This window comes from Molothrus aeneus, chromosome 2 (assembly GCF_037042795.1).
Source record: "Molothrus aeneus isolate 106 chromosome 2, BPBGC_Maene_1.0, whole genome shotgun sequence".
Taxonomy (NCBI): Eukaryota; Metazoa; Chordata; class Aves; order Passeriformes; family Icteridae; genus Molothrus; species Molothrus aeneus.
Genome location: NC_089647.1, coordinates 96607249 through 96631034, shown reverse-complemented (window position 1 = coordinate 96631034; position 23786 = coordinate 96607249). Strand labels below are relative to the sequence as shown.

At 44.0% G+C, this 23786-nt stretch overlaps 1 protein-coding gene across 1 annotated transcript in view; it reads right to left on the bottom strand.

Moving 5' to 3' along the window:
* TBL1X (transducin beta like 1 X-linked) overlaps window positions 1–21849 on the bottom strand; it is a 195841-nt gene extending 173992 nt beyond the window's left edge. The window contains exon 1 of the mRNA XM_066545344.1: window positions 21493–21849. The gene's annotated coding sequence lies outside the window, so the exon portion shown is untranslated. The remainder of the gene's footprint in view (window positions 1–21492) is intronic.
* Window positions 21850–23786: the final 1937 nt, after the last annotated feature.

Sequence of the window (23786 nt, the reverse complement as noted above, 5' to 3'; positions counted from 1 at the left end):
ATCCAGCTAAAAATATCACATTTGTAAAAATCTAATCTCTGCAAACATGACTAGATGACCTTAAAATAGTCAGTTTGCTGATGGATTTATAACTTTATCTGTATTTCACAATTACACTCAAAAATGTATTTTAAAAAGAGTAAGTTCACGCCCCTTCCGCAAATAGGCATTTGCAACGGGCTTTGAATTAAGTTCATACCAGACTGCAGCTCACATAACAAATAAATATGTTAAACAGCAGAACTAAAATAATCTGGGTTTTGACACTTTCATACACCAGGCCTGCTGAAAAGCCTCACAAACTCCTGCTATTATCCAGAGGATCCATGTGCTACCGGGCCAGTCAGTGCTGCCCCATGCAATGAGCCACAAACTAGCCAGGAGCTCTTCCCATAGTGAGGGAGTGGCATGACTTTGGTCTCCTTTACCCCCTCCCTCAGCCACTAATCCTTACAACACTTGGAGGAATTCCTTATCTTTGAGCTCATTAACACTGTGGAATGTGGCTGATGCTTAACAGAACCAAGTACTCTATTCTGGGAGGAATGGAGTGACAGACAATGCCAATTTGCACATTAGGAAAAGGTTCTTCACCAGGAGGGTAGCTGGGCACTGGAACAGCTCCCCAGGGAAATGGTCACAGCACCAGCCAGGCCTGCTGGAGGAGGCATCTTGGATGAGGCTCTTAATCCTGCAGTTTGGTTTTAGGCACTCCTGTGAGGAGCAAGGAGTTAGACCCCTTCTGGGCTCCTTTACACTTGAGATATTATATGATTTTACAAATCCAAACTACAGATTTTGTTTCTTAGGAAAACCTCGATAATGCTTAGACAGGTGACATACACCTACTCAAGACGCCTGAGCTCCCATGTAGATCATGCTACCCAAGGCAAGTTTGTGGGCTGAGCTACCTTTTAGTTTTTACCATATAAACTCTGGATTTGGCTGGCAAGTGCTGAAATCAGACAGAAGTCACTCTAGCTGTAGCTGTTAATGTCCCCACGGTACACAAACTGATTATTTCCGTTTCTTTTCTCTCTCAACCCTTTCATACTCTTACATTCAGGCAGTGTGAGCTAAGATCCAGTGAAATGGCTCTACTTGTCAGCAGAGTAGAACACCTCAGTAACAAAACACTGCCCAGCACCTGAGCCTGGCAGGCCACTTCACCAGGGAAAAGCATGGTGCTTTACATGCACTTCCCAGTTACACAAAAGTACTGTATTCCAGTCTGCTATTCCAGTCTAAGCAGCTCTATTCTTAATAGACAACCAGCTTTTCCATTGTAAAGGCAGTAATACTGATATTTTAATCAATTCTTAAATAGGAATTCATAAAAATAAAGAGTTATTTGAACTGAACTGTGCTGGTGACTAATATGCCTGTTCCTCGATGTATGGTACTTTTGAAGTCACAAACACATACTGTAAATGAAGCTCCGGATGATGATATTTAGCTGCCTCAAAATTTCCTTTATGTTCTGCCAACTTCAATTCTGATTTGGACTATAATGGTAACTGGTAAACAATAATCTGGCATGCACTCATTAGCAGAAAAACAAACAATATATTTTTAAAAGTACAATATACCAGATAAATTTCCATTTCACAGTAGAAAACTTCAGCTTCTAGTCCAATGTATTTGCTTCATTTTGTTGCTGACTGCAAAATAGCAAAAAACCACTCTATTACATATTAGGCTCTTAGCTCTACGACCTTCCATTTAGCTAATGCCACTTATTTTCTCTCTCCCTCCATTTTAAGAGACACTGTCTCTGTGAAATCTTCTCAATTTCAAACAAGCAGGGTAGTTACACAGGTTAAATCAGTTGTAATTCTTATGTTTGCTTTTATGGATTCGAAAATTATTTCATGTTACTATTTAAAAAATACCTTCACCATGGGGTAAAACTCTCAACAGACTAGATGGGAAAAACAGTGACCTTGGAGAACTACAATGACATTGAATGTGACAACAGTGTCTAAAATAAGCAAGAGACAAAAAGGGAAGAAAAAAAAAAGAAAATTACATAGATTTCTTTCTTATATTAATCAGCTATCACTTACCAAAACATTTTTAGTGAAAGTCTATTTTTAAATACCTGGAGGTAGTTACAAATGAAGAAATTATGTATTGTTTTAAGCTTACAATCCTTAGCTTCTAATTAATAGTATCCTTGTTATTTTAAGAGCCTCATGGGTATTTAGATGGCTAAACTGCAATAAAACCAAGATACATAAATGAAACCTATCTATTAAGGTCATCTTGGTCAATAAAATCTAATTGCATCAAACAATAGCCACAAATGATGGACGGTCCTTGCCAGTGGGCAAGAGAGGAGGAGAGCACATCCTGCAGCCCCTAGCACCTAGGGAAGGCTGGCATCCATCCCTCTTCCCCAGCTCATATCTCCTCCAACCCCAGCCCTCTTGCCCACCAGCAAGAAGCGATTTGCCAGCAATATTTCAGCAGCCATATGGCAGTGCCAGGCAAGTTCAGCCTTGCTGCCTCTCACTGCTGCTGTTCACCTCCTCCCTGGCTTCTCAGAACGCCTGCTGGCTGATGCCTTCTGCCACAACAAACACCCCTGGCAAAGTTTTCTCTCTCGTGTTCTCAGGGGAGACGCACAGAGGCTCCACCAAACGTGTTACACTGTCCCAGGAGATGCCCCACCCGGGTCAGGGGAGAGCTGTGAGCAGCAGCCTGCCTGAGGAGCCAGGCACGGCCCAGAGCAGTGCTGGGCAGGCCAGGGCAGGAGCCTGCTCCCCAGCACTGGGGACAGACACAGCCCCACAGCCCCACAGACCCTGCCAGCGCAGGAGCCTGGTCCCCAGCACTGGGGACAGACACAGCCCGACAGACCCTGCCAGGGCAGGAGCCTGGTCCCCAGCACTGGGACAGACACAGCCCCACAGACCCTGCCAGCGCAGGAACCTGGTCCCCAGCACTGGGGACAGACACAGCCCCACAGACCCTGCCAGGGCAGGAGCCTGGTCCCCAGCACTGGGACAGACACAGCCCCACAGACCCTGCCAGGGCAGGAGCCTGGTCCCCAGCACTGGGACAGACACAGCCCCACAGACCCTGCCAGGGCAGGAGCCTGGTCCCCAGCACTGGGCACACACACAGCCCCACAGACCCTGCCAGGGCAGGAGCCTGGTCCCCAGCACTGGGACAGACACAGCCCCACAGACCCTGCCAGGGCAGGAACCTGGTCCCCAGCACTGGGCACACACACAGCCCCACAGCCCCACAGACCCTGCCAGGGCAGGAGCCTGCTCCCCAGCACTGGGCACACACACAGCCCCACAGACCCTGCCAGGGCAGGAACCTGGTCCCCAGCACTGGGGACAGACACAGCCCCACAGCCCCACAGACCCTGCCAGCGCAGGAACCTGGTCCCCAGCACTGCGGACAGACACAGCCCCACAGCCCCACAGACCCTGCCAGGGCAGGAGCCTGGTCCCCAGCACTGGGCACACACACAGCCCCACAGACCCTGCCAGGGCAGGAGCCTGGTCCCCAGCACTGGGACAGACACAGCCCCACAGACCCTGCCAGCGCAGGAGCCTGGTCCCCAGCACTGGGCACACACACAGCCCCACAGGCTGTGTCACAGCAATTCTGGAAAATATTGCAAACCACGTCCTTTAAGAATACAAAAGGCATTCACGTTGTTTCTCAAAATGGCTGGGTAAATGAAGCTTAGTGCCTGCCCCAGACAGAAAGCTTCGGAAAAATCCTGTTTCACACAAGCAGGAAAAAACACCTCAAACATTTATAAACTATCCAAACTCTACATACACACTGTCTGGGAACTCCATGAGTCCCCTTTTTCCTACATTATGAACCAGACTGCATATTTACAACCATTTCCTTCATCTGACTAAAGCTACATCTGCAATCCCAACACCTGTCTTTTCATTCTGCCCTTTGAATACCACTATAATTTATTCAATTCCTTTGGTGACAGGCCTCCTTCGTCTCAGAAGGGAGCATTAACTTCTCTGAGGATTGTAACACGAGGAACTAACTGCGACTAGACAATGTTTGAAATGTACACTTCTTCCATTTAGTTGCAGAATAAGTAAGTCTGCAATGCTGGTGGATATAAAATTCAGACCAGAGATACAGAGATAACTTGAAAGAAAATTTCAAAGCACATTTCTACAAGATATGTCTCATGAGCAATTAAGACAGTTGCTAACTTTCTCATTACTAAATGCTGTGTTATTTACATAGAAGTCTCACAGACTTGTTTTTCCCTAAGAGTATTGTGGGCAGCAGTCAAACATTCCTCTGCCCAGCCCTCACTGAGAGGGGGCTGGGGGTACCCAAAGATTAAACATGAACCACAAAGACAAACCAGAAGGCTCAACAAGTAAGTGTTCACTGCCTATGGAAAGCTCTTAGTTACCTGGTACTTGTTTTAAAATCTACAAAGTAGAAGTAAGATGGATTTTAAAACATTTCAACTTCAGACAGGAAATTCTTAGGAATTATAAACCAGCAATGAAGGTCAGGTCCTAAACATACACACACACGAACACAAAGCTTTCTGTACACAACTGCTGTTTATTCTATTCCTGTGAAACCATTGTGTATGCAGTTAAGCACAGACATAAATATTGAACACCTACAGCCACATCCTATAAGATGGAAATGTCTGGTCTACAATAAAGACACATATTTCATAAAAATAAGTACATAAATACATTTGAAAGAGATCTTTCTTTCTGTTTTTGTGGTTTTTTTTAAGTTGAACTATTTAAAATTGAACTTCAACATATTCACAGAATGATAGAATGGTTTGGGTTGGAAGGGATCTTACAGATCATCTTGTTCCACCCACCCTGCCATGGCCAGGGACATACCTCCCACTGGACCAGGTTGCTCAGAGCCCTATTCAACCCAGCCCTGGACATTTCTGCCTATCAAAATACAGCTAACAGCACTTTGGTTTTAATGTTTAAGAACTGAAAGTCTAAATATTAAGGGGGAAATGGCTTTATTAAGTTAACTTCTACACTGAAGTATTTTCAAGGAGGAAAAAGACATTTCTAACTGGTAAAAACATGAGTTCTCAGCTATAAACACAGCTCCTTTTTAGATCAGTGTCAACTTGTACAGTACTGACAATCATACAACAGCCAAAACAGTCTGCAAACTACTGCAGAAAGAACTAGAATAAAGGTATGTTGATGCAAGGAAGCATGACGGATAATGTAAAAATTTTCGCCTAATTCTGATCTGGTACCATTAGGCATAATGAGTTCCTTTGTATAAATATTTTTTTATCACTAGCATTTTAATTAATGTGACTAAAGTTATAATGACAAAATTAAAGTTTTTTGAAATAAGAAAGCCTTTTTTTTACTGGAAAATTAAGTATATCTGTCCAGCAGACAAACAACTGGGTATGATCTAAAGACTTCATTGCTTAAGATAAGTGAGGCAACTCTTTGATTTAGATGTGAAAATACTAATATGTGATTTCCCTTCTCCCCAAACATACACCTACATGTACCAGAAGAACCACGAATAGCAACTGTTCTTATGAGAATGTTTTTCATGAAAAGTTCACTTTACTTCCCACACACATCAAGTTGACAATTGAGAATCAATTCAAAATGTAAGCACCTATGTCCTAAGGCAACCTATCAGTGCTCAATTGACAAGTGTGTCATCAGCTTAACTTTGTTTTGGTGGGGGATGTTGAGGCTTGTTTTTTTGGTTTGTATGGGGTTTTTGAAGGGTTTTTTTGTTCGGTTGGTTGGCTTTGTGGGCAGAATTTTTGTTGTTGTTTTGGTTTTTTTCTTTTAATTTTATTTTGTTCTGGTGTATTTTCATGGCATTTTATTTAAAGACTCATCAACAGAACAATTTGTAGTAATGTATGAATGCTTGCAGAACCAATTTTCTCTTTCAGAAAGGCCAATTCTCAACTAAAGGCTGAAACTGGTGCTGTGTAAATTCCTACCTTTACAGGATCAGTCTCTTTAAGCTACTGTTTTGCTACCAGCATCAACCAAACCTATCATGGATAAGACACAGGGAGATCAAACCTGGGGAAAGCTGGCATGCATGCCTCTCTGTCCAGTAAAACCACACCATATCAGCACTGTTGTTTGCTTCACTCTCTCTCGCTCCCTCTCCCTCTCAAAAGGAACATTAAATGTAATAAGTGAAGCAAGAACTGCAGGATGAAAACAATTTACTTCTCAGCAGCATGATGTGGCACACATGAACACCTCACCAAACATCACTTTTCACAGGAAGCAGCCTAGCTGAGAATAGACTTTGAAACTATCAGGTTCAAAAACTGTGAAACCAATGGTGAGAGAAACCTCCTGGAAACAACAATTGCCTAAGATCAACAGAAATCTGCCAGATAGGTGAGGGTTCCTCCTGCAAGGCCCAGATTGTGCTCCTTGTCTATAAATTATTATGGTTTACCTCTTACTATTTCCCTATGAAAGGTCTCTTGAAACAGTAGCTTGCTGATTTACTAGAAGTGTTGTTACATTTCCATCACTAGAGCTGAAGAAATAAATTAAGTACTAGAACAGCCAGTTTCCATTACAAGCTGCATGCCCCTGTGACTGCAGGTTTTTCACAGCATCAGCCAGACTCATAACTAAGATTTCTATGAAATATTCTGAATTTTAAAAAAGTACTAAATAATAATTCTAGAGAAAGCTATCAGGCTGTAAAATTCGAACAATTAACCCAACTGTTTTGCTAGGTTAATGCAAATTTGTTATATTGATTTTGGCTGTTAAAGACTTGTTACCAGCAAAAAGGGATAAGAATCAAACCTTTAAATGTATGTCTAAATTTTCATTTCATAGGTTCTGTGGCTTGAAATTAATGGTCAATATTTAAACAGCCTACAGTATGCTTCATGCAGGCCAATATTCTCAACCTACACAAAAACAGAAAAAAATGAGAAGTCTAAGCTACTATCTTATAGCTCCTTAACTCCATCGTGGACCAGAACAGTACATCACATTTTGTTCTTCACATCAAATTACTTCCAATAAATACCTTACACTAAATTCTTAACCAGCTTAACAACACTTCTAAGCTAGAGAAAAAAGAAGAAACCTCCAAGCCAGTGTAATTTGCATGTAATTCTTACATAGTAAGAATTTGATCATCATATCATATCATATCATCATTTGATACTGCTGATTTCTAGATATTTATACACATAATTAATAAGTAAATCTGTCAAATTTTAAGAAGCATTTAGGTCTTTATTTTTTTATTAGGTCATTATACCACCTATTGTTTATTTAAAGAAGAACAAGATTCCCAGTTCCTACTATTTCAACCACAAAATAAGTTCTCATGGTTTTTTAGTTCAGAAATATTTGTAACAAATATTAAGCAGAATCACTACTACAGTAATAGCACATCTTCTCACTGCATCAAATGTTACATTAAATGAAACTAAACACATATGGTAAACAAACTTGGTATCAATTTACAAGAGAGATCCTCTCACCTCTACACAAACCATGTATCACCTGCACAGTCACCCATATAGTAAATATGAGAAGTTGCTGCTGAGAATCAGTGTCAAGTTTTTCCTTTTCAATAAACTTATGCACATGGGAAAAAATCCACCCATCTCCACACAGACTGACAGTAGTCACTCGGTAGGATCTTTTTCTTTAAAATATTTTTTAACATAACGCTTTATTTAACTTCGGGAAGAAAGATGGAGGTGAACTTTTGTTGTCAGAATGTTATGATGCATCCCTGTACTAAGACAAATTATTTATCCAGGCACTAAGCAGCACCAACTCCTCTGACTTCAACTGGAGCTGTACCTATCCAAGGCTTCTGATAAACAAGCCACTTATTTAGCTATTTATATTCAAAAATGTTGGCTTCTAAATCACACAGCCAGTACACATGCTACAGACACCAATTATTAACAACATAATCAGCATGAGCCATAGCCACTGTACAAACAGTCTCGAGTGTCTGTCATAAAAGCACAGAAATAATGAGGTGCAGGTAATGTTCCTGTTTACTTCCATTTAGGTTAAACTCAACAGTCTGATCTCGCCTGACAGCAACCCTAAAAAACCTCTGGCTTTAGATCCAGGTTGCTACAGGATGAGAACAGCGCTTTTTTTCCTAAAAACATAGTCAAGAGAAACATCACCAGTTTAACCAATTTGCTGGTGATGTAGCTGAAGAAGCCCACAGCTTTTCCAAAAAATGCCTCTAAATGCAGCTTACATGGCAGTCACAGCTATGCAAGAGAGTTTTAAGCAATTTGCTTAAAACTATATGGTCTGAATTACCTTTTGCACTGTATGTGCTAGAATGGTCCTAAGACTGAAGGTAGCAGCTGTTACCTCAGTGGGACTGTCTTTTTTGTGTTTGCCACTGTGATATGGTAATATTTCTGGAGGGCAACACATTCTGTTTGGAAAGCATTTACAACAAGAAGTTGGGCCATGTCAAGTCCTAGTGACAAAGCAAGTTGCTGGAGTGACAAAGTGGCATTACTGCACCTCTTGGAATAAAGCAATAATTTCACACATAGCATACAGCTTTAAGAAACCCAAGAAAGCAAGCTTCAGGGAAGGAAATGGCATGTATACAAATATTGATAATAAATAATAATAAACAGAAGGTCTGTTCATTACATTATGCAGAACCTGGAAGAAATCATTATTCATCTGCTTGCCTGCTCAGTCTACTTCAGTGCAGGCTGCAGGAAATAATTTCCAATACTGGGGGGAAAAAAAAAAAGTCATGCAGGTGGATGGCTTTCTGTATCTGATTTCATCAGGACTCTGAAATAGAAGTGCTGGAAACCAGAATGATCAAATGAAAGACTATAAAGCAGATTAAGCCTACCACAAAATAAATTTTTAAAATGCATGTATATACATGCATTACACAGAAATGAGAAAAAAGGAGTCATCCTCAGCTCCTTGACCCAATGGTTATCACGCTGAAAACAGAAAATCTAGTTAGCAAAAATATTTTGACTAGGCAACTTTCCCTTTGGAACAAACTAGCAAGACAAAAGGAGTCAAATTTATTTTGTCCTTTTATAGGCAACTCTTTGAGAAATTATAGCAATAGTCCTAGCTTCCAGTATTTCTAGAAATGTCATATATTAATTATAAAAGGCAGTTAATATTTTCTTCTTATGCACACACACAAAAAGGTAAAACAGTTTAATACATTTCAATCTGAGAGATTAACACATTACTATTTACTTTTATTGGCAGTGTGCCCAAATACCCCAGATCTGCAAGACTGATAGTGAAAAGGAAAATATTTCAGGCCTCAAAGAGAGCAGATCTATGGTTGCCTGGAATGTGTAAACAGCCAGAGCCTGTTTTACTTCCCACCCCCACTCTCACCATACACACCTCCTCTACCTCACCCCTCCTAACATTAGCAAGGAGTGCTGCTCTCAAGCAAAGGAGAGAACACAAATGTAGTAACATCAAGTAACAAAATTCTTGACATTTTAAGATGGAAGAATTTGGATTTACTGAAATCAGATGTTGCCATATAAATAGCTGTAGTCTAAAAACAAAACCAGTACTGCATAAGACCCTGAAAATAAAGAAAGATCAGTTGAGCAGGCTTCCTATATGACAGACCTGGTAAACACAAACTAAGGGAATCCAAATGCTTCTCCACAGATTATTCTTTGTGCAATTAAAGATCAGCCAGATCTGTATTCTATCAGATAAAATACAGTTCACAGTCCTACAAAAGAGAAGGGATATTTTCATAAATATCTACACAACCTAACCAAACTGATGCCAAAATGTAATGTTGGTATAAATTATCTTCTGAGAAAACAAGGATCATTACTTGCATAATGACATATACACCCACAAAGCACTAAGTCATAAAAATAGATATCATCACATCTTAAAGAAGTTTACAACATAATTAGACCATTTTTTAAAACCCTTTAAATCTGTGGACCAATAAAGATACCCTGCACAGTAAAACTGAACAATGACAACAGACTTCCTTCTTTTTTTTAACCTCACAGCTCTCTATAAAAACAACCCTGTGTACCCCAGTAGCCTGCAAGCCATTATTTGAAACTACAGAATTACAGAACTGGTAAATATTACTGTGGTTATTTACCTAAGTAGCTTTCATCTTCAAAACCAAATCAAACCAAAATATGACAAAAAAAAAAAGGTAACTAACATTGCTGAGCAAATGGCTGTATATGATGGGAAGCTCGAAAAACCCAAATGAATAAAAAGGGAAAACATGGGGGGAAAAAATAAATGTAGTGGTCTATGGTCAAACACTGAAAGGCAGTCTCATGATGTTGTTCACAAATAACAGGTCACACAGCGCTCCCACTTTTCCTTCTATTAATTTCACCGGTTTTATGAACACATTTGGCAAACAGTCAAAAGAACACATCCATAGACTAATGAGGGTAAAATGCTGGCTCAAAGGAGACGTGAGCAAATGCTCTGTCAGTAGACTATTTGCAAACAGTTGAAATCAATAATAAATTCAACCTAACCAAATGCAATGCATACAAACAGAAATTAAAAGACTGAGGCAATTGGCAAATACATGAATGATGTTTCAGGCCACAGGGCACACTTTCTCACATACGTTAGCACTTTAAATAGGCTGGCAAGACATTGGCTCCACTTGAGACACCAGAATGTACCATATGTACTTCCAAAGACAAAAATAACAATTAGGACAATGCTAATAGCCTAAGTAGCTACATATTTCTTTAAGACAACTATTTGTAGGATGTTTGAGTCATCAAATGAAAAAAATGTTAGAAAATTAATATTTAAAGTGAAAAAAAGAAATGTCACGATCCTTCTGTGTAATTTTCCTGATCTACTGCAGTCAAACACAGAGCAATCACCCCAGAGAAAAACAGCAAATTAGAATAAAAAAGGTTGATAATTCTCTCCACAGAGGCTATGGTGCTTGCAGCCCTTACACAAGACAAGCATCCAGTGCCAGTCCCAACGTGCTGGGCTTTGGATGTGGTAGGTCACATTTGGCAGAACGCTTTTGAGACTACCCCATGGTCCAGACAGGCCATGAGACCATCCTGCTGCCAATGCTTGCCAGCCATTGCTAGAGTTTGTTACACCTTGTGACATGGCCTTGCCTGAAAAACTAAGGGCACTTCACTGAAAAAAGGTCATAGGTTCCAACCATCCAACTGGGCAGGCCACTTTTCAGTGTGTATGTTTGCAACCAAGTCTTACACTTTATACTGCAAAATATTAGGCCCAGTAAATTTTGACATAGCCAACACAGCTCCTGCACATTTTGAAGAAACCGGGCTCTAAATATCAACTTCATGTCTGCCATCTAAAAGAAACTTCCAAGAGCATGGAGAAGATTCAGATAAGAACAGTACTCAAAAGAGACTATGGAAGTTATGCCATACAAGAAACCCTACTTATGTGGGCTAGGGGAAAGGAGAGGGACACTGCAATCTCCACTTCATTACAGGAACGCTGCCTGTTGGGACTAAAGCTAAAATCACACGTATCATCTGCTGCTATAAAAAAGGCTCAGAAATGTTTACTTCATCAGTCAAGAATCTGTGCTGCCATCATATAAGGCCTGACCCTAGAAATCTCCTGCACATCCAAACACATTTTTGCAACATCAGGCCATAGATACAACAGGCATTGCTGAATGTTCAGAACACAAATGTATCATCAACTCTGTCCTTGCTGGAGTTAAAGACTGTGTCACACAGAAAATATCATTTCATTAAAATGAAACCTCTTAAATTCCACTGCAAACCCCAAAAGATTTTTGCTGTGGTGGAGGGAGGTAATTAAAAGAAAGGTTTAAAAGCAATTACAAAAAGCTTGAAGAAAAGAAAAAAAAAACAACAAAGGCTTGTTCTGAGGCAAACTAATACCCTAAACCCAACTCCGTTAGCCAGGAAACTAACTTACAGATTAACAGAAGATTAACAAATTAAAGCAGTCATTACTTCTAACTCTAAACTGAACACTGAAAGGGAGAAAAAACCTTTTTGTTCCATAATTTTCCTTTGATACTTTGCTATCCTAATGGATAAGCTGATGGAAAAATGGGATTATACTTTATTAAGTACAGCTTAACATTCACATGTTTTAATAAACTAGCAACAAAATAAACTGGCAATGTGCTTTGCTGTTTAAAATTCTTCAAAAGTTGTCATTCATAAAGTCTTCATAGCAATTCTGTAGTACAACATTGCACTATAAGTTGAATGTAAATGATTTACCCAGCTGTGAAAAGGTGTGCCCTATCAATTGCCTTGTGAGGTTGTTAAAGGAACAGATCTCTTCTTTCTTTCCACAGATATATATATATATATATATTCGAATTTACATTTAAAAAAAGGAAAAATGTGGTCCTTCAAAAGCTCATGGCAAAATGAATACAGGAGCAAACAACTACAAAATCATTCACTGCAATTATCTGAGCACATTTTAAACAGGTAGAAGATACAGGTCACTATATTATTTTTAGTAAGAGGAAATTAAATTTCTTTCACACTGGACTCCATGTACACAGACATCTGCTGTGCACAACAAATCTTACAGAGCCATCATTCAGCGTCCATGATCAAACTGACAATTTACAATTGCATTTAACATGTTGTCATTAGAGAACACAGAACACTTCCATGTTTCAAGTGTTTTTTAAACTTTTTCTTTAAACTTATTTCTTAAAATACATGCTGCTGGTAACATAGTAGATACCAGGAAGAATTTATTGCTTGGCCTAAGCAAAATTTAAAATAAAAGATTGAATCCACAGTGAGGCACATATGCATACAAATACGTAAAACATTACAAAAACCAGTCATGCACAAAAAGCCATTTCTGTAACCACAAAATAACATATTATAAAGTACCCTCATATAATGCCATTATACTACCATCAAAACACTGAAGAAATGCACAGGATTAAGTGTTTTGAAGACATGCCACCTTAGCCAAGCAAAAAAAAGAAACCCAAAAAACCAAAACAGTTGTCCACTTGATGGTCAGCCAGTTAAAAACAGTGAATCCTAGCTTTTGAGGTGGCCTACTCCCACTCAACTTCCTCCTCCTTGGAAACTGCCCAGGAGGGCTTAAGCTACATTCCACACTTTTTTCTAACCTCTACCCAGCACTACCAGACTAGGTAGTAAAGACAGGATGGTGGTCTCCCACAAAGTAATTTTCATTCATCAGCAGTGAGGGAAACCATTATGTTAATGCTTTAGTAAATTTGAGCTGTATGTAATGAATAGGTTCTTTCCTTCCACTCCAATACTGCATTTTGGGCCACCCTTTCAGCTTCAGTGTTTTTTTTCTCCAAGCACATCAAATCCTGTGAGAATGAAGCTGGATGAATTTTTATGATACACTGTCATGCACTAATTTTAAACTAATTGGCTCATTTAAATTAACTGATTATGTAAGACATTTACTGATACTAGCGGAAGTATCAGAGCTGAGAGTGTTTGGGTTTTTTAGTACAAAACCAGATTCCTCCAAATACAAATTAGCATTGTTATTCAGTTACAACACCAGCAGCCCAAACAAACCCAGTAGTAGTCAAAATGAAAATAAAGGAACCTTGAATAGTTTTCACAGAATGATATAAAATCTGTCTTGTGAATACCATGCAATGTTACTAAAAACGTACTTGCTTCTGCTCCTTGCTTTCATTTTTTGAGAACTGGCATAGGAAAGAAGATGTTTTCCTCATCAGAATAATCCTCAGGCATGCCTTTTATCTGTGCCTCCCAGATTACAGTATTTTAGTTTTAAAGTCACCAACTGAAAAAGTAAACTATACAAACTACAGATGCTCTTACATTAAAAAAGGACAAAAGTAAAGCCAAAAAGTTTTAAAAAAGCCAAAAAAACCAAACAAAACCACTCAAAAAGTCAAAACAAAACCAAATAGGAAAGTTAAGATACAAGAAGAGATATTTGAGTCCACATAGTTAGCAGCATTACCAATATCTTCTGAAATATTTAGAAAATATTTCATGTGTTTCAACCAATTCTATATCCAAATTCTTAGAGGTCTAACTCATGTGTGCATGTAAAATAGGCATGAAAAGGGTTAAAGTTTGTTTTGTGACTGTAAAAAGCAACAGATAAATATCCTTGGAAACTAATCCCCCCAGTATGAACCGGCACTGTCTGTGCTTGGATTCCCAGCCCTAACTTGTCAGCAAACTCACCTTATCTGTGGAGAACACTATGGAGGAGGGCAATTTTACCTCAATCCCTCTGTCAAGATCAGGGTTTAAATTTTACTTCTAAGAGCAACCAAAAACCAAATAATAATAATAAAAAAATTAAAAGGAGGAAAAAATGAAGATAACATAATTCTGATGTTTGAATGCATGTCCCAGCCCCAGCTGTCACCTCCTGGTCTCACCAGGCTCAGTTAGAGGTAGGAGCACAGTATGCACTCCTGACCTTGCCACATCTCAACGAGCACATAATTAAAGGGTGCTGCACCTCTGCCTTCTCCCAAAAGGCATCCAGCCTGGCCCTGACATCCAGCCTGGCCCAGCCTACAGTCATTTCACTGGCTCTGCAACACCTCTGGTGCTGCTGACCTGAGCACATCCTAGTTCAGGGTGTGAGAGTCAGGGTGTGCATGCTGCCACTACTCTCCAGCATCAGGGTCACACCTTTTTTCTCCAAAACTACTTTTTGGACTACCTTAAGGCTATCCATGTACGTGTATCTATGTGCATATGCCTGCACTCACAACAGTTAGTATAGATCATTTGAAACAATTAATATTTGTGAAACTGACTCCTGTTCAACAATCCCAGCTGAGACTATGTGCTAACACAAGTCTAATACTAATGGGTCTCTGGACACACACATCCCCTCTGCCAGTAGCAACCAGACTAAAACCATTCATACAATGAACAGGCAACTTGTAGCTGCTAAATGACACTGAAACTATTGTGTTGTTGTAACAACTCCTCATTCTGTTACCAACACACATGAGTTTACAAAAGAAAAATCCGTATTTTTACTTCACTTTATAAAAATCTCCTGTATTTATTAACTGCACACTGTGCCGGTCAATTCTTTTGGAAGAACATCTTTCCAATTATTTTGCTGTAGGCTATGGGGTTGTGTTCAAATTAGCACAAACTCAGCAGTGGACACTTCTAAGCATGAAGCACAACAACACTGCATACATGCTAATCACATCAATGCAACTGCTCCCTTTCAGTGGGGCCTCTGTAACATGACTTTGATTTGGAAATATAAATCGTAAATAGTTTGCTTCACACTTGAACTAGAGAATATTCTGCAGGGTCCCTATTCAATGGCAAAGGATTGATGAAGAGCTGATGGTGCTACACAGCAAAATATAGCAGAAGCCAGTTTGTCACTGTACATCCAGTGCAGTCTGCTGCCTTCAAAAAGGAGTACAACAAATGCATTATGCTGCAGAATGACAAAAGGAATCTATCCACCAAAGTAAAATCCTCTTTGTTTTCTTGAAGACAATGTCAAAGCATATTTCCCAAGTAATTTAAATGTCTAAGGGAAAAATGTTGCTTTGTTGCTCTATCAGTAATTCATTGGAGGTATGGGAAAGTTATATTTCAATACAAAAAAACCCATAAAATCATGTTACTACATTTTTTTCCATTTAATAGAGTTATGATTTTATATAACAGAACACCTCCTAATGTCTCTTCACAGTGGTAAGAGGTTAAACTGTAACTAAGAATTAGCAGCTGAAATGAAACTTAGTTCAGTAAAAGCAATCACACTTTGAATGGCACTGGAGTGATGTATAGAGCAACTGTTACATACTAATGGAGAACACTGGTCTTGTTTCACCTTCCAACAGCAAAGGGTCAATCAAACTCCCTACTTAGAAGAGAGTATTTTGATACACATATATAGAGAATTATTAGACATTATTAGTACTGCTCATCTGCTCAGGAACAGGGCCCAAGTCATGTCATCTAAGCATCAAGGCACTGCTCATACACATGAACTTTGCCTAGCAAATGACTAAAGTTCAACACCCAAGCCAAAATGTAGTTCAACATTCAAGCCAAAATGTAGTTATGCAATGCACTTAGCTAAAATATTAAAATAATTGTTTCTTCCTACTACAGTACTATCATCATGATTTTGTACTGCATGAATAGCACAGGGTTCTTGGCAGAAATTTCCATTGTGACTTCATACAAAATTATGACGTTTTACAAGCACTCCAGTTGAAACAGGACACATATTAATTATTCACACTAACAATAGAGACAGTCAGGAAATGAGGTTAAACATCATGATGCCCCTTTAACTGCAAAAAGTGGACAGGATTATAAAGATGGAAGCCACATCCTCAGATGCACCCAACGCCAAGCTGCCCCAAAGTATAGAAAGGGCCTGGTGGCTGGGACCCCAACAGAAGGTAACAGAGGCAATATATTTTTCTCCTCTCAAAAAACAAATGAAGAGATGCAATAACTATTGCTACAGGCCAGTATTTTTATTATCACTTAAAATAAATACAAATACGCATAGGAAAAGTGGCTCAAGAAAAGCAGTGTAAAAGGCCTGTGCACCTTTACTTTCAACAACTGTCACATACCCATTGTGGAATTAAATGTGCTTTTGGTAAACTAGCAGAAGCAAATTTATATTTCTACAGAATTATTAAACATTAGTAACTATAATTTATAAATCTCTGTCTAGGACAAAATCTCTACACATGAAGACAACTGGTAAGAAACGATAATGTTTTCTTAATGAACAACCTTCTTTGACTGCTTCTAGCTTTTACACAGCCCTAACTTTGGGGGACTTCCTGTGACTGTAAGACAAAACACTATCAGTCATCCTTAAATGAAATTCCATTATATCAATGATCAGAGAACAACAAAAGCCTTTAAAATATTCTCTTGTATACTGAAGAAAAATAACCTAAACTGTACTTTTCACCTTTGTATGCTTGTTTCAGTGTCATTAAAATGACAGATTTTGTACTGACAGGAAGGCTGCTATTCCTTATGTACAGCCGTAGTTCCAATGTTTTTGTTTAATTTCAACCAACTTGTCCAAGTAGGCCATTTGGTAGAAACCTATAAATGGCACCCAGGGGGTCTGGGTTCTTGCTGTAAAGAGGTCAGCTATTTCCTCCTAACTAAAAATAGGAAGGATGAGGGAGGGGAAGAGGGAGCGGAGTTTTAATTTAGGAGCTGAAAAAAGAGTTTACAAAATTACTTCCATCTTGCCTCATAATGAAGATTATAAAAAAAAGAAGCTGTCCCAAGAGTTACAAAACCTGGATCACTTTATAGGCAGGCTGGTGTACATAATCTAAAATACTAGGAATTAGAAGAGCAGTAGTAAAGGGAATCCAGGATATGGATGACGTTATGACGCCCACCCCTCTTTGGGCAGAGCAGACAGATTTACCAGCAGCAGCGCTGCCAGGTGTTAACAACTCTCCTCTCTCCTACCAGCTGAGATCACACCGTGGTCCTGCAGATAAAGCACTACAATCAGCTGCCGTTCCCCTGAGTCAGTTTTTTCCAGCATTTTCCCTCCTGGCTTTTTGTTCCCCTCACTTACATTACAACCTGTTTAGGGAGAGAACCACCGTCTATAATATTCCCCAAATGACCCTGATTTGAATGGGGGCCCCTTGGCACTACTAAAATACAAACAGCATCAGTTTAACACAAGATGAATTCTAACTCTGGACTCGTAGCAGCAGCAAAGAGCAAGGGCTGGCAGCACTGAAGCGTGCACCGACCCCACTACCTGCAGCAATCACCCGGCAACCTAAACCTAAACCTGGGAGGGCTTTTCCAGCCTCACCTGCACAATGAACCAAACCGAGCACACCGCTCAATCCACTGCTGACTTATCTCAGCTACTGAGAAATAAGATCCCATCCACAATGAGAGACATTCTTCTCTACTCCTTCCAAGCAAAGGGATGACAGGCCTTCAACAGCTGCTGCTGCCAGAGGACGGCTCTCTGTCCAGGAAGCTCTTCAGGAGCCATGGCACATCAGACATACCGAGCAGACAGCACGTCTACTTCTGCTCCCTGACATCACAAAAATGAGAAAAGCCCATCTGACAATCAGTGACAGGACCAAAACAGCATGAAACGGAATCAGGGGAGGTTTAGGTTAGATACCAGGCAAAGGTTTTTCATCCCAAGAGAGGCTGGGCACTGAAACAGGCTCCCCAGGGAAGAGATCACAGCACCAAGTCTGATAAGAGTTCAAAACACAGTGGGATTCTTGGGGCTGTCTGCACAGGGTCAGGAGTTGGACTCAATCCTGGTGGGCCCCTTCTAACTCAGCATATTCTATGATTTGGTGAAAACTGGGCAAACTGGTGGAGCGGAACCTGATAACTCCAGGTGCCCCCTCCCTAGCAATGATTTAACTTAGTTTTGCTCCTTAGATACTTATTGCGGAGAATATCTGCAATCATTTAAAAATAAGATAAGCAGTAGCATAACTCACAGCAGTGACATAGCAGAGAACAGTGGAGTCATCTTACTCAGTTGGGTGGGGGAAGATGTATTCAGATGCCAACTTATCTCCCGAGGGCTTTTTTATGTCCTAAGAAACCTGGACAGTTGTGTAGTTGCCAGTCTTCACACGTATGTGTAATTTTTAATCCTCTTTGCTTCTGAGACACACTTTTTCATCTCAGGGGGTGAAAAAAACAACCTTAAAATCATAGAATATACTGAGTTGGAAGGGGCCCACAAGGATCATCAAGTTCAAGTCCTGTCCCGGCACAGGACATCCCAAGAATTACACCATGTGCCCAAGAGCATTGTCCAAATGTTTCTTGAACCCCATCAGGCTTGCTGCTGTGATCTCTTCCCTGGGGAGCCTGTTCCAGTGCCCAACCACCCTCTGAGTGGAGAGTCTTTTCTTAACATCCAACCTAAACTTGCCCACACACTGCTGCAGGCCATTTCCTCGGGTCCAGTCACTGGTCACCACAGAGAAGAGTGTCTGCCCTGCTGCTTCCCCTCGTGAGGAAGCTGTAGACTGCAATAAGGTCTCCACTCAGTCTCCTTAAAAATGAACAAGCCAAGGGACTTCAGCCACTCCTCATTCATAGGGCTTTCTCTCAAGGCCATTCACACCTTCATGGCCCTCCTTTGGAGACTCTCTGACAGCTGAATGTCTTTTGTATATTGCAGCACCCAAAACTGCCTCCAGCATTCAAGGTGAGGTTGCCCCAGTGCAGAGCAGAGCAGGACAATCCCCTCCCTTGCCCAGCTGGCCATGCTGTGCCTGATGCCCCCAGGACAGGGTTGGCTCTCCCGGCTTTCAGGACACTGCTGACTCATGATCAACCTGCCATCAACCAGGACCCCCAGGTCCCTTTCCTGGCACTGCTTTCCAGTCTCTCCTTCCCCAGTCTGTACATGCAGGGTTGCCCTACCCCTGGTTATTGCATAGCTCACTGAAGGTGTTAAACACTGAGACAACTACAGCAGCTCGGCTCAAATCTGCCCTGTTTTTACCATTATTACATATAGCACAAGAGAGCTTTAACGCATTTTTAATGTGATAGCATCCTCCCCCTCTTGCTTTCCTTTTTCCTCCCACGTCCTCTACAAATCTTCTGTGGGAAAGCTTCCCTGTTTTACTATTGCTGTCGTTGAGATGTTGCAATTATTATCTGTAATTGTTTAAAAAAAAGCCAAACAAAAAAACAACAACGCCAAAACACACACTAGAACAAATCTGGCTCTCTTTGCCAACAACATCTGCTATCACAGAATGGATATATTTAATTTAAAACCTGCCCAATGTCTCTGTACATGACAGAACACTGACTGCAGGACAGGGAGAGGCCTAAACCCAGTATGTGCAGTCACATGGTGCACAAGGTAGATGATGTTAAACCTTACACATCCACACAAGTAGTCTTGGTTAAAAGACCACAAATAAATGGGGTAAGAAATAAAGATATGACATTTTATTTGTCAAGAGTAGATACCTTGTATTTATCACCTACAATCAGATCTCCCTCTGGCACAACATGTTTATTTTCATACTATTAGCCTAAAACACTAATCCTGAAATTTTAATTTTACACTCCATTTTATTTCAAATCATCAGTCTTTGCAATGGAATATTTTCGGTTTCTGCAAGATTATGCTGCAATATTTTCTTTTTTTGGAGGAGGTGGTGGGTGAGCCCCGCCGAGCAGCCCGCCTCCCCTCCCCCACCGCACACATCCACATCCACACTGCCAGGCTCGTGCGTCAGGGAGGGAGAAACGCCGTACGAATCCTCGTGGAGAACAGCACAGAGGCATGTTAAGGCAACACATAAAGGGCAGCCTTTATTCCGTCTAAACGCCGACTTTGAGGAATTAATATGCGAGCCGAACTTTTAGGGTGTGGCTTGGTGTTTTTGCCCCTCGTTGCGCCGTGCAGGATGCCTGCCCGAGAACCCAGCAACACACCACTAAATAGGTCAAGGGTCATTCGCTTTACATCACACCACACCGACATTCAGCCGCGCACCGAACCCACCTCAGCCCCACCGCCGAGACTCAACGCGCACCGCAAAATGGGGACCGTGCCCGGCCCGGTGACAGCGCCGGGGGCAGGGCGCCCGCCCGCCCCGCCGCCCCGGGGCTGGGCTCGCCGGCCCGGGACGTGCAACAGGTCGGCGGCCCCGCAGCTCCGGCCCCGAGGGGCTCCCCGCACCCCGGCCCCGCCGGCGGCCGCGGCGCTGGCAGCGAGGCCGGGGGCAGCGCGGCTCGGGGGGCTGGGCCCGGGGCGGGGGGCGAGCAGCGAACTTGTTTACCTACTTGGAAGTAAACTTCGGTGTAGGGGAGCGACCGGCCCCTCCGCCCGCTGCTGATTCAAGCCCTGGCGATGAATGGGATCCCCTCCCCCACTCAGGCTCTGCAAACTCCACACTGGAGCGTGAATACCTCGCATTTCTCTCCCCCCCTCCCCGAGCAGTTATTATTTTTTTTAATAACCCCCCCCCCATACATTAAAATACTGTCTCAGAAGTAGGGAGAAACTGCCCCCCTCCCCTCCCCCACGCCCCGGGGTCGCTCTGCCCGGGGGCAGCTGCAAAACACCCGCCACGGGTACGGCAGCCCCCCACACACACACATCACCTCGGCCCTGAGAAAACACCCCCAAAACCCCCAAACAGAACCCAAAACGTCCGGGCTGAGAAAACTTCGTCATAGCAAGCGGCAGTTGAGCGACCCCCTCCCCCCCGGGCGGGTCAGGCTGCAGAGGGGACGCCGGGGGGCAGCGGGCCCCGGGCTGGGCTGGGCTCGGGGGGCTGCGCCGGGAAGGACAAGCGTAAGAAAAGGGGGAAATTAAAAAAAAGAGAAATAATAATAATAATAATAATAAAAAAGACGGGGGGAAAAAGAAACCACAACAGGGTCCCCGGGATGAATAATCCGCCTCGGGAACTCACCTCGCGGCGCAGCGGGCGTTAAAGGCACAGCTCCCGCTCCCGCGGGCGGGGAGAGCCCCAACTTCTGCGGGGGGCGGCGGCGCTGCTGCTGGCGGAGACTTTCCCTCACTTGCCGCGCATGGTGCAACTCCTCTTCCCCCGGGGTCCCGGCCAGCCTGCCAGGAGGCTGCGAATCCCCCCTCGCCGCCGCCGCACACGCCTCCTCCCCCCCCTCCGCGCGCACGGGCGGCACAAGGAAGTCCCGGAGAGTGGGATGGGGGAAACGGAAAGTTTTGGGGCGGAATGGCGGTGAGGGGGGGCTGACGGGGCCGGTGCGGACGCGCGGCGGCGGCGGGAGCAGCGCCGAGGGGAAGCCTCAGCCGCGCCCGGGGCCGCCGCCACCGGGCGGGAGCGAGGGAGGGGACGGCGGGGGAGGGGGCGCACCGGGAGGGCCGGGGCGGCTGGGGGGCGAACCGGCCGCGCCCTCCCCCACCTGCCTCGGTCCCGCACGCCGGGACGCGCAGCTCGAGGAGGCGCCGCCGCCAACGCCCCCGGGGATGCCCCGGGGTGCCGCCAGCCCTCGCCCCGCCTGTGGTTATGTTGTGCTTTGACACCCCCCCCGCAACTGAAACCCGGTGACAAACCAGGCACGCACACAGGGAGGGCCGCCCTCCCCTCCCCCGCCCGCCGGGCAGCGCCGCGTTCCCCGGTGCCGGCCCGGCGCGCGGTGCCCGCGGCCGCCCTCCGTGCCCCGCGCGCTCGGCCCCGCGGCCGGTCCGGCCAAACTCAAGCGGCCCGCGCAGGGCCCCGCGGGGCGCGCTCCGGCGCCCGGGACGCGGCCGCTCGTCCCGCGCAGCGGCGCGGACGGACTGCCCGGGCGGCGCTGCGGGAGCGCGCCCCGCGCCGCCACCGCTGCCCCGGTCCGGGGCGGGCGGCGGTGCCCAGTCAGCGCCCCGGGGCGCGGGGGCCGGCGGGCTGTGAATCAGCACAAACGGGCTTTATCGCATCTCGCTGGGGCGCGACACCCACGGGCGGCAGCGCCGCGACTCTTTAGCCTCCAGCGCGCCCGTCCCACGCGTGTCCCCGCGTCCCAACCGTGTCCCCCCCCACCCCGGGCGGATGATGCAACGCGGCTCCATGTGCTTCCCCTCCCCCGCTCGGCTCCGGTTTTTTTGCGCCTGGCGGGTCACCCGGCGGCTGATTGATTCTCCTTTCGCGCTGCGCCGTCACCCGGCGCTGGAAGGTAAATAACAAGCTGACATCATTACCGCGCTCCGCAGGGCTCCGCGCCGCTGCCGCTACCGCACCGCCGCGAGTAGCTGCGCACCACCATCCGCCCGGCCCAGCCCCCGCCCGGCACGGCCGCCACCGCACCCCAGCACCACCGCCAGGGGCCTGCCCGCTCGCCCGGGGCCGCCTGGATGCTTTTGGCGGCTTTCTTCCCCCTTCCCCTCCCCCACCCCTCTCCCCATCCCCCCGCCTCATGGCTAATGTCATGCAAATAATAAGATTATTGGGATGTTGCCGGGGTGTCTGCCTCGGTGGGCTCATCACGGTGACAGCCAGACTCAGGCGGCCCCAAAAGTCATATTTATTATTGGAGGTTTTTTCCATATGACCTTTCCACTCTTTTTTCTCCTTTGGTTTTATTTTGACATTAAAGGGAATTTCATGCTCGTTATACATTTAGCCCAAAGCCTACAAATGTGCTGTCACCCAGTATCCTAATGGAAAAATATGACATCACCCAAGTCAGGACAATGAAGATCATTGCTACATACATTCATATCTGTGTTGAAAGCAGAACTCTTGAAACACTGAGAAATGTTGCAGGCTGATGTGATTCATTTTCGTATGCAGAGCCTCGAGACTGCAGTGCAAGGCCATCTGCGCTCAGACAGACAGGCAGACACGTGTCTCCCTTTCCAAGTAAGCTCCCAGTCGCCTTATTTTTCTCCAAATGCAAAACCTACATTGCGTTTTTATTACTCGGCAATGTAAACAAACAAAAAATACCCTCCAGATTCATAGCGAGATGGGCCAAAAATTTTAGCTCCTGCTCTTTTTTGTTTGCTTGCTTGCTTTTAAAGTGCCGCGGTCTTACAATGAGGTAAACCCATCAGAAATGGTCCTTAGTCAAGACTCGCAGAGCTTCCAAGGCGCGGTGGCCCAGCAAGGAAGCTGAGAGAGCTGTCACCGCTGTGACACGTCCCGTCCCTGTCCCCCTCCCTCGGGAGGTGGCTCAGCATGGCCGGGAGGGCTGAGGGGGCAGCGGGACAGCGGCATGCCCGGAGCCGCAGCACTGCAGGTCTGTC